We start from the raw sequence: 17,581 nt of genomic DNA on the forward strand, positions 1-17,581 counted from the left end.
AAGGATGCCAGGTGCAGTGACTCATGCCTGCAGTTCCAACACTTTGGGAGGCCAAGGTGGGAGAACCGCTTGAGCTCAGGAGTTGGAGACCAGCGTGGGCAACATGGTGAAATGGAAGGAAGGAAGGAAAGAAGGAAGGAAGGAAGGGAGGGAGGGAGGGAGGAGGGAGGTGGGGAGGGAGGGAGGTGGGGAGAGAGGGAGAGGGGAGGAGAGGGGAGGAGAAGGGAGGAGAAGGGAGGAGAAGGGAGGAGAAGGGAGGGGAAGGGGAGGAGAAGGGGAAGGGAAGTGGAGGGGAAGAGGAGGAAAAGGGGAAGGGAAGGGAAGGTAGGAAGCAGAGAGGGAGGGAAGCAGAGAGGGAGGGAAGGAAGGAAGGAGGGAGGGAGGGAGGGAGGGAGAAAATGAGGGAAGAAGGGAAGAAGGGAGGGAGGGAAATCCTGTCATTTCCAACAACCTGGATCAACCTAGAGGACATTAGGTTAAGTGAAATAAGCCAGGCATAGAAAGACAAATATCACATGATCTCATTTAAATGTGCTATGTAAAAAAGTTGAATTTATAGGAACAAAGAATAAAATGGTGGTTACCAGAGACCGGGGGTTGAGGAGAGAGGGGAGATGTCTGTACCAAAAGACACACGATTTCAATAAGACTGGAAGTGTAAGTTCAAGAGATTTATTGTACATCAAAGTAACTATAGCTAATAACAATATATTGATTGTATACTGTCATCCCTCTGTATCCATGAGTTCTATATCTATGAATTCAGATTTAAAATTTTTGGGGAAAAAAACAATAAAAATAAAAATACAACAATTTTAAAAAGAATCCGAATTTTAAAATACAGTATAACAACTATTTTCATACCATTTAAATTGTATTATGTATTATAAGAAATCTGGAGAGGATTTAAAGTCTATAGAAGGATGAGCATAAGTTACATGCAAATGCCTTACCATTTTATGTAAGAGACCTGAGCATCCACAGATTTTGGTTAGCTGTAGGGGTCCTGGAACCAAACCACTGTGGATATCTAGGGGCCAGGTATACTTCAAAATTGCTATAAGAATGTATTTTAAGTGTCCTCATCACAAAAAAATGCTAAGTATGTGAGGTAATGGATATGTTAAATAGCTTGATCTAGTCATTCCACAATGTATACATATAACAAAACATCATGTTGCACAAGATAAAAATATGTAATTTTTTGCTTGATTACAAATAAATAAATCTTCACCTGAAATAAATAAATAAATAAATAAATCACAATATATTAGAGGGCAGCAAGAAATGGGGGCAACAGAAACGGCACATTAACCCAAGTAACCGTGGGGTACAGTATTTAACCAAACCCTGTGGCTAAAAACAAAAAAGAAGCATAAATAAAGATTAAACTTTGGTTAATAGGTTTGTTTTTTATAGAGGTATAAGTTAGCAATTCTAAAATTCCTTTCTATATATCCTAGATTGAACAAATAAGTAAATACTTGTGGATAAGGAGACAAGTTTGTCAATGTTGGAGAAAAAAATTACAAATATGGAAAAGTGGAAAGGCTAGAATTGAAATGGAATTGGAGAAATCAGTATAACACAGTGGTTTATAATACAGAGAAACAGAGATGCACCTATAACCTATATACAAACACAAATGCACATAGCATATAAAAATATATTCTTATATTCCCTAGCTTTGTTTACTGAAAGGGCCTAGAATCAATGACATTCCAGTAACAATGAGCATATCTAGTACCTAGATCTCAGTTTCTAAACACCATTCATCACTAAAGCAACCAACGGAAAAATAGCCAGTTCTGAGACTGAGGTAGAAACGTACAAACATCAGCCTAGAAGAGGGGTTGGCAAACTACGGTCCATCCATTTGTTTATGTAAATAAACTTTTACTGAAACACAACCAAGCTCATTAGTTTACATATTATCTATGGCTGCTTTCGTGCTGCAAGGGCAGAGTTAAACAGTTGCAAGAGGGGCTGTATGGTCTATAAAGTCGAAAATATTAACTATCTGGCCACTTACAGAAAAAGTTTGCCAAGCCCTGGCCTAGAATATCTTGCTATTCCAGAAAGTAAAACAATACTCAAAAAATGATGAGGACATGTCAAAAGTTCACAGGAGCCCTCTGAAAAGGCTGCTACTGGCCAAACATATGACCATTTAAGTATTAAAATTTTATAACTGACTAAATAAGAACCCATAAGTTCCTAATGATAAAAAGACAAAAATAAATAAATAAGTGAAAAGGAGAAGCCACTGATAAATCTAGAAAAAACAATGGAATCAGAAAATTACCACTGGCCATCATCATCATACTAATTAATGTGTATTCATCAATGAAATCTAAAATTAGTGGGTAAGAGTTTAAGATGTAACAGAATTTTAAATAGTTTCAAAGTATCCTCAAAAATATTATGTAAACACAAAAAGGAAAATCTATCTTGATTGTGGAAAAATGTGACAGACACACCTTAACCAAGTGATCAAAGTAAACTCATGTAATAAGCCAAATCAACATCATATGTGTCCTGATATGAAACACTAAGAAAAAACATGTCAGTTTTGAAACATCAGTTCTACGGTTTGAATGTCCCCTCCAAAATTTATGTTGAAATTTAATTGTCATTGTGATGGTATTAACAGGTAGGATCATTAAGAAGGAATTTGGCACTGGGCGAGGTGGCTTATGCCTGTAATCCCAGCACTTTGGGAGGCCAAGGAGGGCAGATCACAAGGTCAGGAGTTTGAGACCAGCCTGGTCAACATAGTGAAACCCCATCTCTATACAAAAATTAGCTGGGTGTGGTGGCAGACACCTGTAGTCCCAGCTACTTGGGAGGCTGAGGCAGGAGAATCACTTGAACCCAGGAGGCAGAGATTGCGGTAAGCCAAGATTGCACCACTGCACTCCAGCCCAGGCAACAGAGTAAGACTCCATCTCAAAAAAAAAAAAAAAAAAAAAAAAAAAAGAAGGAATTTGGCCATGAGGGCTCTACCATCATGAATGAATGAATGCTATTATCACAGAAATTAGTTCCTGATAAAAAGTGACTTTGGCCCTCTCTACTCTTGCTCTCTTGCCTTTATGCCTTCCACTATAGGATGATGCAGCAAGAAGGCCCTCACCAGATGTCAACAACTTACTATTGGACTTCCCAGACTCCAGAACTGTGAGAAATAAATTTCCTTTTCTTATAAATTACCCAGTTTGTAGCATTCTGTTATAGGAACAGAAGCCAAACTAAAACAGTCAGTTAAACCCAAATTGAGGGACCTTGTAAAAACTGGCCCTGTTGTATAACTGGCCTATAATCTTCAGAAATGTTAAAATCATGAAAGGAAAAACTGTTTCAAAAAGGAGACTCCTGACACATGACAACTCCATGCCATTCATGATCCAAAATTTTCTTTTCACATAAGAAAGGAAAAGGGCATGATTGGGAAATTTGAGTAAAATCTTTTGGTTAACAATGTATCAATGTTAATTCCCTGATTCTGATAACTGCATAATGTCATAAAAGAGGATGGCTGGCTGGGCACAGTGGCTCACGCCTGTAATCCCAGCACTTTGGGAGGCCAAGGTGGGTAGATTGCCTGAGGTCAGAAGTTCAAGACCACCCTGGCCAACATGGTGAAACCCTGACTTAAAAAAAAAAAAAAAAAAAAAAGGCTAAGAAGGTAAAATATTAACACTGGGGAATCATGTAAAGAATATAGAGTAAGTGCTACAGCTCTTTTAGAATTTGTCTAGCAGGCTTTCCAGTTTTTGCCAGAAAGCCCCTTAAAAAATATTTTTTAAAAATTTAAAAATGTATAATTAAAATTATATTTTAAAAAAAAAAAGAGGCCGGGCGCAGTGGCTCACGCCTGTAATCCCAGCACTCTGGGAGGCCAAGGCGGGCGGATCACAAGGTCAAGAGATGGAGACCATCCTGGCCTACATGGTGAAACGCCATCTCTACTAAAAATACAAAAATTAGCTGGGCGTGGTAGCATGCACCTGTAGTCCCCACTACTCCGGAGGCTGAGGCAGGAGACTTGCTTGAACCTAGGAGGTGGAGGTTGCAGTGAGCCAAGATCACGCCACTGCACTCCGGCCTGGCATCTGGCGACAGAATGAAACTCTGTCTCAAAAAAAAAAAAAAAGAATACAGAGTAATTCTAATTCTTTGTAACATTCTCTCATCGCTTTCATAGGTCTGAAATCATGTTTTTCAAAAGAATCCAAGTCTAATTATAGATCATACCTGTTTTACTGAATTAATTTTTTTTCTCATGCTAAAGCATATTCCTAACAACAATGTAACAATTTTAACATACCCCCTAACGCACTAAATAAATGACGCACTAAATAAATGAAGTTCAAATAATCAATTAAAGGCTATGTGGACTACAAGATCATTCCATCCTGTTTCATATGAGCCAAAACAGATTTATTAGCTGCAAGCTCAAATAAAGTGATCTCAAATGAGAGTTATGTCAGTAAAAACACTGCCTCTTAACAGGTCAGCAGTGACTTTACTCACTTATATTTTACAAAATATTTTGAGGATTTAAAAGATTAAATGTCCTGAAAGGGACAACAGCCCAGCACTTTTTGCAAACACAGCTGTTGGTTAAAGCTCTTGAGAAAAGAAAAGCTCTGGAATAGAAATCAGTTGTAGGAAGAGATAATGGTTATAAAACATTAAGCAAATTTTGGAATCTTCATCAATCTAATAGCTGACTTGTTCTACACCCTTGCTTCCTTACTATATGCTAGGCTTGCTTCAGGCCCTGGGCATAGAGCAATAACCATGACAGACCAGGTCCCTACTCTCATGGTGCTTACAATCTACGGGGAGGAGACACACATTAAGCAAGTACACAGGCAATTAAACAGCGAGGAGGCAGTGGCCAACAGGGTGGGAAAATGGACACTACTTTAGTTTCACTCATCGGCAAAGCCTTTACTGAGGAAATAATACTGGCACTAAGGCCGCCATGTGGAGGTCACAGACTAGAGTCTCCTAGACAGACAGTATGACGAGTATAAAGACAGAAAAAGGGAAACAATCTCAGCATGTTCAAATAACTTTAAAAATAAAAAGCCTCCATAGTCTATGTATAGTAGCAAAGAATCAGTTTTATATTAGGTGTGATAACAGCATTTTGACTACATGTGAAAATGTTCATATTGAATAAAGATATGTATGTAAATGATGTCAGGATTCCTTTCAAGTATTTCAGCAAAAGAAAGATAAACATGACAAAAGTACAAAAATTATTAAATTTGGGTTATTCAGTCTTCTCTCAATGCACTATTCTCTCTACTTTCGTATGACTGAAATTTTTCATAATTTTTAAAAACTCCACATAACAGAGGCTTCACGTTAAAACTGACAATACCTCATATATTCTTTCTCTTACTTTTATACCCTAGCTCAGCTCTTACCTATTCAATTCTTCCTTCTGATGACCTCACCTGAGATATACACAAAAGCTTTAAGGATAAGTATATACAGGATAGGTCCTACACTCTATAACTGAATCCAGTTTCTATGATACATAAAGCTAATCTATCTAAGGCAAGGTTGGAAGCTAGACAGTATTAAAATAAGAGAGCATAAAATAAACAACCACACACTGATAAACAAGAAGTCACTCTTCCTGAGAAAAACAGGAATTGCCTGGACCAAAGACCATCCTCCCAATTCCACGGGGATTACTCTGGCAAAGACATCCTAATTGTGAAATCCCACTGTCAATTTTCAGTCTTGATCTTACTTGACCTTGCTGTAGCACTTGACACAGTCGAACATTCCCTTCCTGCTTGAACCGCTCTACTTGCTTGGCAGATGTGAGAGCAGTGATGCCTGTGCTGCTTCCTTTTAAGGACAAGTATCACTACCACTGACCCTCCTGAGAGACAGAAGAAACTTTTGTCCCAAGTGACCAGTTTTGAAGAAGCCTGGAGTGAGTCCCTCCTGGGACCCAATAATCTATACTTTATTAAATGGTTTGGAAGCTATGTGTCAGAATCTTCTATTTCAATTAACACAGTGGAGTCAATATCTGAAAAACCTGCTGATACTGAATTACTATAACTGCAAAACAAAGTATTACCAGTTTCTTTTAAAATGCACAGTTGAGTTCTCAAGAAAGAAAAGAAAATCCCCAGGAGCTAAAAATCAAGTGGGAGCTAAAAAACAGAAAAAGTAGAAACTGAGGCTACAGAGATCCTGGGAGCACCTTCTGGTGTTAGTATCAAGAGTGATTTAAAGCTGCAGAGGGACAGAAGATTATAAGGCCTTGATGATAACTAAATGTAGAGAGGTGGAACTGAGCCCCTTGAAAAAAAAAACTCAAACCCTTGAAAGAGAACAATCTCAGTGAGATAATAGGCTGGAAAAAATACACCTGCTGGTGAAGGGGGAAAAAATCACGTGCCTCTTTGATCTAGGCTCCATAGGAGAGTCTCCTCTGAACATTGAGAACCCAATATTGCAGTCATACAATACAGTCCAGCTAACTAACCCCAAGCATAGAAATGAATTTAAAGTGATCCTAGATTGGTAGCAACCATAGCTGAACCAAAAAACCCTCTCAGACTCTTAAAAAAAAAAAAAAAAAAAAAAACCCTCTCAGAACTATTTACTTCAGAATATGCCTACAGTCAAAAGCCTGCTAAATCCTTACAAAACACATAAGGAAAGAGCCATCATGATTGACAGTCCAAGAAAAAAACAGCAAAGTGTAGTACAAAATCACTTCAGGTCTTAAAAAAAAAAGACAAATATACAATATTTTTAAACTATATATATAAAGAAATAAAAGGGCGAGGTGCAGTAGCTCACACCTGGGAGACCGAGGAGGGGAAATCACTTGAGCCCAGGAGTTCGAGACCAGCCTAGGCAACATAGTGAGAAACCATCTCTACAAAAAATTAGCCAGATGTGGTAGCATGTACTACTTGGGAGGCTGAGGTGAGAGGATCACCTGAGCCCAGAAGGTCAAGGTTGCAGTGAGTCATGATCATGCCACTGCACTCCAGCCTGGGTGACAGAGTGAGACCTATCTCAAAAAAAAAAAGAATGAAAGAAAAAATAAACACAAGTGAAAGAAACTTACTAAAATATAAATTTTAAAAGAATTAAATAGAACTTTTAGAAGTAAAAAGTAACTAATGTTGCAGAGTAACTTTATAGGTAATTGTACTAGTATTAGACTTTCTCCGCTTGAGTTTTAAAAATTACATTAGATAATTAAAAGCAAAAGTATAATACTGTCTAATACGGTTTTCAACATATGTAAAGGAGATATTTAAGACAACCAACTATAAAGTAGGGGGGATAAAGGGGCCTAAATCGTGGTCAGGTTCCTATGTTCTAGCTGTAGTGGTAAGCCACTGACACTAGTAGACTATGCTGTAGTAAAGATATCAATTCTTCCCAAGCTGATCTTTAAATCCAACATAATTCTTATCAAAGTCCCAAGATCTTTCACAGATATAGACAAGCTTACCTTACATTTTATACAGAAATGCAAAGGAACTAGAATAACTAAAATAATGAACAACCAAAAAAAAATAAAGTTGGAGAAAGCGTACTACCTGATTTTAAGCTACATAGCTATAGCAATTAAGACTGTGATATTTTCAGAGGAACGGCCACCTAGACCAAAGGAACAATAGAGAGATGCCAGAAATAGCCCCTTACAAATATGCCCAACTGATTTTACACAAAAATACAAAAGCAATTCAAGGGAGGAAAGATAGCCTTTTCAACAAATGGTGCTGGAACAACTGGACATCAGTAGACCAAAAAAAAACTAACAAAAAATCTTGACCTTTGCCTCAGACCACATATAAAAATAACGCAAAATGGATCCTAGATCTAATACAAAACTATACAACTCTTAGAAGAGAAAAAGCGTCATGACCTAGGATTAGGTGAAGAATTCCTAGTCATGACATAAAAAGCATGATTCACAAAGGAAAAAAAATAGATAAATTTTTTTTTTCATTTCTAGAGCCTGGTCATTGACATAGCTGAATGACAACTTATTCAACAATGACATTCTAACCCAACAATGTTGACCATTAGCACTCTCTAAGACCAAAAACAATGCAGTTAGAATCTGAGCTCCCTGTTTTATCCATAAGTATTAAAGTGGATGAGAGGGAGGGACTTAAATGTATATAACTATTTTATTTTAATTAAAGACATTAGCTAGACACCATTTACCTACAATATATCATTTCAGGATCTGTGTGAAATCTCCAGGTAATTAAACTTAAATGATACAAACCCTCAGAGGTAACACGGGGACAGCTGACCTCAGTCAAGGATTACTGATAAAGAAAAAAAGCCATCTCAGCCAGAGCGCTAGCTCATACCTGTAATCCCAGCACTCTGGGAGGCCAAGGCAGGCGGATCACCTGAGGTCAGGAGTTTGAGACCAGCCTGGCCAACATGGCAAAACCCTGTCTCTGCTAAAAATACAAAAATCAGCATGGTAGCTCACACCTGCAGTCCCAGCTACTCAGAAGGCTGAGGCAAGAGACTTTCTTCAACCTGGGAGGCAGAGGTTGCAATAAGTCGAGATCGCACCACTGCATTGCAGCCTGTGTGACAGTGCAAGGCTCTGTCTCAAAAAAAAAAAAAAAGATAACTTCTTATTTTCTAGCTTATATAATTGTATGGATGGGAGCTACACACACCAGGACAAGGTTATTAAATTAGGATACAGGGGTTGAGATCATTAGCCCAGAATTAGATGGGCTGAGTTTGAGGTGACTGCAACACTAGGCAGCTAGACACAAAAGTCAGGAGCTCTGAAGAACATGTGGGCTGAGAGCAAATTTGGGAGTCACCAGAGAACAAATCATAACCAAAGCAACTAAAGTTGAACACAGATGAGATCATCATAGGAAGAATATGGGGAAAAGGGGGAAGGAACCTAGGATTGAGACTCTGAGGCACCTCAAAGTTCAACAGCCACTGAAGCACGGAACAGAAATTGCAAAGACTGAAAAGAAATGGCCCCCTCAGAGGAAGATATAAGAGAAAACTTGGAAGAGTGTGATGTCAGGAAAATGTTTTTTCTGTACTTCCTGGAGGCTTGGCAGGGGGAAAAAGAGAAAGAAAATCAAGGTTTCAAGAAGGTAGAGGGCAATAAAGTCCTATATTACTACGAGAAGTGAAATAGGGCATGAAGCATTCATTACACTTAGCAGCATGAATATCACAAGGGGCTCAGTGAGAGCTGCAAGGGGGAAGCAATGGGGTAACACAAAAGAGAAATCAGCTGAGGCATGAATGGGCTGGGAGGATGTGGAGTTGGTGAGCTGTTGATTGCTTATGAAATTTGGCCATGAAGTGGGAGAAGTAGAAGCAAAACACAGAGTTTGCCTTTGTATTGGCGTTTTTATGAAAGGAGAAACTTGAGCATGTTAAAACACAGAAAGAAAGGAAAAGGTGACATGGTGGGGCCAAGAGCAAGAAGTAGCTTCTGCAAGGGTAGGAGGGGAGGCTGCAGACAGGTGCATTTTGGGCAGTATCCCCCAACATGGCCCATACTCTTCAGGCTTCCTGCACATTCTCACAGAGTTCACTCACCCTCTACTCCAACCCCACTCTTAAAATTTTACCCATTAAAAAACAGTTCAAATTCCATATCCTCTCTTCTACTGCCTCACCTAATTTCTCCAGGTCTTGGGATGCCTTCTGCGCAATCCCAAGTGGGTCACATTTTCCATCTATTTGAAAACAAAATCTTTCATAGCAGGTTCCACAGAATACACACTGGGAAATGAACACTCTCGTGCCTATCCAGCCCCAGTTCTCCCTCAATACAACCTTCCCAACCATACTACAGCAAAGTAATACCTCCCCTTGTAAGGTCCTCAACAATTTCGTCATTTAGCACGTGAAGTGTTGAAGATCTCAGCATGTAAATTCCAAGAGTGTAGACCCTTGTCTGTCCCGTTCATCACTGTATCCCCAGTTCCTGGAAGGGCTGGCACACAATGGGCACCCAGGAAATGTTTAGTGAATGAGGTCATTAAAAGAGGTGTCCTGTGTACTCCTCAACACCTGTAAATTACTGAGGAGCAGGGACCATGTCTTGTGCCTACTTCTACACCATGCCCACAGAGTACACATCTAACAAATGTTCTTGATAACAGGATAATTTATTATGGCCTAATGTCACATCAGGAATTACAGGTACAGTCTGGCAATATATCCTGATGCAAATAATGTAATATATGCTGATGGAAAATCATGAAAAGCCTCTGTAATGTTTTGCAACTCTAAATTTAAAAGACAATTAACATTAGGTGTGGTGGCTCATGCCTGTAATCCTAGCACTTTCAGAGGCTGAGGTGGAAGGATCCTTTGAGCCCAGGAGTTTGAGACCAGCCTGGGCAACATAGCAAGACTTCATCTTCCACCAAAAATCTAAAAATTAGCCAGGTGGTGGCAGATGCTTGTAGTTCCAGCTACTCAGGAGACTGAAATAGGGGGATCATTTGAGCCCAGGAGTTCAAGACTGCAGTGAGCTATGATAGTGCCATTGCACTCCAGCCTAAAAGACAGGGCTAGACCCTATCTAAAAAATAAAAAGAAAAATAAATTTAAGGACAATAATAGTTGCCATCAAAATATTAAACATTCCCCATATTACAGAATTTAAGAAAACACTTAGGCTGGGTGCAGTGGCTGATGTCTGTAATCATAGCACTTTGAGAGACCGAGGCAGGTGGCGCACTTGAGGCCAGAAGTTCAAGACCAGCCTGAGTGACATGGCAAAATCCCATCTCTACAAAAAAACACAAAGATTAGCTGGGCACAGTGGCTCATGCCTGTGGTCCCAGCTACTTGGGAGGCTGATGTAGGAGAACTGCTTGAGCACAGGTGGTAGAGCTCAAAAAATAAAAAAAAAGAAAACTCTTAAAGACAACTTTCCCTTGCTTCTGAAATTCTATTATAAATTCATATAGCCCTCTAAAATCTCAGAGTCTATTTCAGATATATCTGAATGCTGGAGTTTAGTATATTCACATCTTGGTAATAGAGGACATCAGTAATGGCAGGAAGAACATGAAGGATATTGCTTGAGTGGATCTATAGCATCATTACTTGCCTATTAAAGACAGAATCATCTTAATGCCACTGAAGTACCAGAGTTTTGGTCATAAATCACACAATAACAAACAAAAGATTTGCAATGAAAAAACATATCAAACCAAAATTGAAAGATATCTCAAATACATAAAAACTTGTTTATATTTTACACAAGAGAGTAGTATCAATCTAGCTTCTGTGTTAGTTCCTTATTTAAAAAAAAAAAAAATGCTACCAAATAAGGCCCAAAAACGTTATAAGGTGGAAATTGTTTCAACAAATAGCTTCATTTCTCATGTGTACTCTGTACAGGATTACATTACAAATTCAATCTCATGTTTCTCTCCCACATTTTATTACTATGATTAAAGTCATCTACAGAATTATTACATTGAAATGAACAAGATTACTTCTTATGCTTTAAAGACTTTCATAACAACCTGGCATTTTCAACCCCCTGAAATTTATTCTAACCTTTCCTTTTGGGAAAAATGTGCAGACTCTGGAGACAAATTCTAGACAGAGAGGCAAAAAGTGTTAAGTTAAACACAAGTACCTTTGAAACAATAAGAAACAGCTCTCCATCCATCCAATGGAAGAAGGAACACAGAGAAACACTTGTAAAAATGAAAACAATAAAGACTAATTTAAAACCTCATCTTAAAAAAAAAGAAAGATCAAAACCTAAAGCAACATAAGAAGGTTACTGGTGTCAGAATTCATACTCAATTCCAAATATCAAATAAAAGGATCTCGTTAAAAAAAAAGGGGGGGGGCTCTTTTTATAATGTATGAGCAGCCCACTGGACTATCTGCCATGATCAGTAAACACAGGCAATAACGGTAAAATTCTATTCTCTCTCCTGCAGTAACTCAGGGGCAGTATTTCAGCACCACTGAAAAAGTCACCCTAGAAGGTTTTAGAAATCATGACATCTATTTCATTAACGTTTGTCCCTACTATCAAATAAAACCCGAGATCTGGTTTTGTTTTTTGGGTTTTTTTTTGAGACAAGGTCTGGCTCTGTCACTCTGTCACCCAGGCTAGAATGCAGTGGCACAATCACAGCTCACTGTAGCCTCAACCTCCCAGGCTCAAGTAATCCTCCCACTTCAGCCTCCTGAGTAGCTGGGACTATAGGTGTGCACCACCACACGCAGGTAATTTTTTCTATTTTTTTGTAGACACAAGGTCTCACTACATTGCCCAGGCTGGCCTCAAACTCCTGAGCTCAAGCAATCCTGCCTCAGCCTCCCTCAGTGCTAAGATCACAGGTGTGAGCCACCACACCCAGCCCTTTGTAATTTTTCTTAATTACCTTTTGGGAAGACTCTGTTACTCTTCATTTTGGAAATTTTAAAACATCTATGAAATAGAAAAATGTAAGGAACTACCATATGTTCATCATCAAATTAAACAATTTTCAATTAATAGCCAATGATTTTTCATCTACCCCTCTATACAGTCACAAACACACCAAATTACAGTGACACATATGAGAAGACTGTTTAATCCCTTTTTAAAAACTCCCATTTACAGGTTATACTGGCAAAATTTTCTATGGAGCAAACAATTCCACAACAACTACTATCACTTAGGGCCTTTACTTACAGAAAGCATACATTTTATGGAGCAAGGTTACCACAAGCTCAATCTAGATTTCATGCTGTGATACAGAAGCAGTTATTTAAAAATAAAGCTGAAAAATAACTCATCCGCCATCTACATGAATAACTTCAATGATAAGCAGAGCCATCACGTCTCCATATACACTAGTCTCAAAAATAATAAGGCAAAGGAAAAAGGGTTGCAAAGCTCATCCACATGGCTGATTTTACCATGGCAATTTGGAAAAATATGTGACTTTCTGAAACTATAATCAACTGAACAAAATGACCAAAACATACAAGAATTGAAAGTAATTTTCCCTAGGTTCATAACAGTTCAAATAAAATGTCAATGTTCATAAAAACTTGTTTTTATTTTACACAAGAGAGTAGTATCAATCTAGCTTCCGTGTTAGTTCTTTATTTTAAAAAAAAAATGTCAGTTCTATCATTACCTTATTCTTGGGAAAGTATTGCTATAACAATGCCTACTACTCTCAGGAGTGCAGCTGCAAACATCTGGAAGTTACTACCAACAGACTTTCAGCCCCAAGAATTATAAAGCCTTGCTAAGAACCATCATTCTGCCTCCAACACAAGATCCACGTCATGTCTTGAAGAACACTCCCAGAAGAAGACATACAAAGTCACAAGCAGTTGTAATGTACCCTCAAAGTCACAGAGAAGTCTAGTGTTATTCAAGGAATCTGGAGGAAAGCAGGACACAAAATGCTAAATGGTAAAATGACTAAGATACTAGAACAGAACACAGATAGATAGGAAAAGCCTGATGACCTCTAAGTCAACCTTCTGATTTTGGTCTGTCAGTTAAGCACCTTGCACTGGTAGACCCGAAAGAGGCCCTACAAAGACAACCCTGAGTCTTAGCCAAGCTTTCTGCGGAGAAATTATGTTCCACACTCACGTCCTCCAACAGGAGTGAGTTTGAAAGATGGTGATTCTAAGGTTTGGAGCATTCCAAAATTCTAGATTTCCCATGCAAAAACTACCATCACTCTCAAGGACGATCATCATGAACTTAATAGTTACACAACTTCAAGCAGACAGCAGAGAAAACAATCCAAGAAAAGTGACCAAAACCATTCCCAAAATACTCAAGTACAACTATGACAGACCTGGTATCTTTCTTCTCCCTACAGCTTCAAAAAGAGAAGTCAAAACAGCAGGCCTGGAAACCCTGCTTCTAAACAAACCCAAACTCTACATACTCCAGAAAATAACCTGGGCCTCCAGTTCCACTGAAGAGCTCCAGATTCCCAGTGTTTATGCATGCCTTCTGAACAAAGGTTCAAGGTGCAGGACCCCAGTTCTGTAGCAAAGTTCCTTACCTTGGGATTACCTTAAACCTTCAGGTTGCAAGCGTTCAACTTGTCACTTACAGGGAAACTACATCACTTAGATCTTGCTGCCTCCAGATACACATTAAATGTAAAACCTATATTCATATAGAGCTTTTGTGCATACTTCATTAACCCAGATGCGATGAAATCCAATGTTATGATTCCCACAGAAACTGCAATCTTGGCAAATCTGTACACATGTATTTCGTATTACTTCAGATGGTAGCGACCTTAAAAGAAACTTAGAAAGAATAAGGCACAACAACTGAATGTGACTATCTCCCCGTAAACAGGTGAAACTATACCAGAGGACTTCCCATTATGACAAATTCTGCCAAAGGCTCATTTCTTTTCTCTGTGTAAGATAAGCTGAGCATAAAAAGTGTCGTCACTTCATAGAACTTCTTAGTATAATAGGTAAAAAATTCTCAAATTACTTACACAATTGCAATTTAGGACACCTCAGTTGTATCACAGCCAGCACAATCAACACTTAAAAGGCTTTTCCTATGATAGATGACATTAAGGGAAAGCTACCGAGCTTGACTGAAAAGAAGTATAAAGGACAGAAGAAAAGAACGGAGAAGAGAAGCAGCTCAAAAACCATACTCCTGATTGCTCATGACCATCCCCAACCAGGGCTTCCCTAAAAGTAACCAAATGGAGCTCTACTGTTAGTGCCGTTCAACACAGAGAACAGCAGCATCAGCAACACTCTAGAGCACGTTCGAACTGCAAACTCTCAGGCCTCACCACAGACCCCCTGAATCAGAGTCTCTAGGAGTGGGGTCCTGGAATCTGTGTTTTAGCAAGCTCTCCCAACAGCAGCTCTGACACTCATTAAAGACTGAGAAGCAAAGCATTAAGCTTCCAGGAGTGTGAACCGAACAGATAGCTTCTTCTTAACACTCCTTAGATGCACACTTCCAGAAGATAGCTTTCCAAACACCCACAACCACACTGACAAAGACACTGGTGTGGGTCACTCTGGCAAAGTCACCTCAGAAAATTTTGCTGTCATCATCTATGAAAAAAGAAGGACTATTTTAATGTCTAACTACATCTACTTTATTTTGTAACCTCAGTCTGTCAGGTAAAAGATTCAACTGGCTGTTTCATAGAACACAGAGTTACATTGTTCTACAAAGTTCTTATCTGAACTGAGAAAAAAATGTTTCTCTTCTGCAGAGATACTAAAACAAAGCCTTCCCTGACCACTCAATCTAAAAGCCAATGCGGTTCTTAACTGGGGCATTTTGCATCCCCACTCCCACCCCAGGACATTTGGCCATTTCTGGAGACATCTTTGGCCGTCACAACTGGGGAAAGTACCATTGGTCTCTAAAGGGTAAAGGCCAGGGATGCTGCTGACTATCCTACAGTACCCAGGGCAGCCCTCCTTCCTCCACAAACAATTATCCAGTCCAAAATGCCAACAGTACTGAGGTGGAAAAACCCACATCTAAATGACTCTCCTACATTTTCTTTCTAGCCCAGCACATTGTTCTGTTTCCTTCACAGTACTTGCCACTGCTTGAAGCAATCCTGGTCATTTATTTGCATACTTGGTTATTCTCTATATCCCCTCACTCTAAGCTCCATGAGGACAGGAAACTTGCCATCACTATATCCACAGTCCCTAGAGCAGGAAGGACAGGTGGTAAAACTCAATATACCCTTGCCAAATAAAGAGTAAAAACATAAGTAGGAAACAAATGTCAGGAGATAAAGGAAAGGTATAGGCTAGAATCAAAGACATAAAACCAGTGAAAAACACTAGTCATTTATTATGTCAAATTGTCTCCCCTCAAAATTTCGTATTTTGAAGTCCTAAAGCCAAAATGCCTCAGAATGTGACCCAATTTGGAAATAGGGTTGTTGCAGATATCCTTAGTTAAGATGAAGTCATACTGGAGTAGGGTGGGCCCTAATCCAATAGGACTGTTGTCCTTATAAAAAGGGGGAAATTTGGACACAGATACACACACAGCAGAACATCATGTGATGATGAAGGCACCAAATTGGGATGATGCTTCTACAACAGTGGTCCCCAATCCTTTTCACACAAAGGACCAGTTTCATAGAGGACAATTTTTCCACGGACAGAGGTTGGGGAGATGTTTTTGGGATGAAAATGTTCTACCTCAGATCATCAGACATTAGATTCTAATAAACAGTGCATAACCTACATCCCTCACATGCACAGTTCACAACAGGGTTTGTGCTCCTATGAGAATCTAATGCCACCACTGATATGACAAAGGCAGAGCTCAAACAGTAATGCTTGCTCACCACTCAACCCCTGCTGTTGTGGCCCAGTTCCTAACAAGCCACAGACTGGTACCGGTCCATGGCCCAGGGATTTAGAACTTCTGTTTTACAAGCCAAAGATTACCAACCACCACCATAGGCTAAGAGAGACATGCAACAGACTCTCCTTCAAAGCCTTTTGGAGGAACCAACCCTACCAAACATTGCTCTCACACTTCTACCCTTCATAGCTGTAAGATAATAAATTTCTGTAGTTTAAGCCATTCAGTTTATGATACTTTCCTATAGCAGCCTCAGTAAATCAATATACCACTAAAACCAGGCTTATGCGATTCACCTAAAATTCTTCTCCAATGATCTCAAACAACTTTTCCAATAAAGATAGAAGAATGTAAAAATATACAAAGTGAAACTAGAGCAAAGCCTGATTAATTAAGATGCATTAAAGTCAGCTTAAAAATATACTTCTTTCAATCTAGTTTTCAAATCAGTTTACCAATAATTATCATTAAAAGATGCTTGAGGCTGGGTAGGGTGGCTCACACCTGCAATCCCAGCACTTTGGGAGACCCAGGCAGGTGGATCATCTGAGGTCAGGAGTTCGGGACCAGCCTAGCAAACATGGTGAAACCCCTTCTCTATTAAAAATACAAAAAATTAGCCAGGCGTGGTGGTGGGTGCCTATAGTTCCAGCTCCTCAGGAGGCTGAAGCAGGAGAATCATTTGAACATGAGAGGCAGAGACTGCAGTGAGCTGAGATTGCACCACTGAACTCCAGCCTGAGTGACAAGGTGAGACTGTCTCAAAAAAAAAAAAAAAAAAAAAAAAAGATGCTTGAATAAAAAGCTAAGAAACAATGTATACATTATTTAGTATATGATAAAGGAGGCAATTCGGATCAACAGAAAAAAGACTTCTCACTAAATGGTAACAGAACAATGGAGCTATACAGGGAAACGAAATGAATTAAAACCTTATCCTTTATCTACTTCACACTAAACTTGACAGATTAAAGAAGTAATCATAAAATACAAAACCATAAAAAGGACAGATTTAACTGCAAAAAGATAAAATACGTAAGTACTAAACATATACTACATCATAAACAAATGTAAAGGCAAATATAATATCTTGCTTCCCATGTTAGATAAATTATTCCAAAGCACAAAATAAGATGAAAAACTCCCTACCATGCAAGCTCCGCCTCCTGGGTTCAAGCGATT

The 17,581-nt window shown here is 39.0% G+C and overlaps 1 protein-coding gene and 1 non-coding gene across 6 annotated transcripts in view; one reads left to right on the forward strand and one right to left on the reverse strand.

Annotated features, from left to right (window-relative positions):
* DIS3L2 (DIS3 like 3'-5' exoribonuclease 2) overlaps window positions 1-17,581 on the reverse strand; it is a 388,020-nt gene that overhangs the window by 355,761 nt on the left and 14,678 nt on the right. The gene's annotated exons all lie outside the window — the stretch shown is intronic.
* Window positions 3,731-3,792, forward strand: LOC120364443 (U7 small nuclear RNA). Its single transcript, XR_005579699.1, has one exon. It is a non-coding gene; the product is annotated as a U7 small nuclear RNA (small nuclear RNA).

This window comes from Saimiri boliviensis, chromosome 5 (assembly GCF_048565385.1).
Source record: "Saimiri boliviensis isolate mSaiBol1 chromosome 5, mSaiBol1.pri, whole genome shotgun sequence".
Taxonomy (NCBI): domain Eukaryota; kingdom Metazoa; phylum Chordata; class Mammalia; order Primates; family Cebidae; genus Saimiri; species Saimiri boliviensis.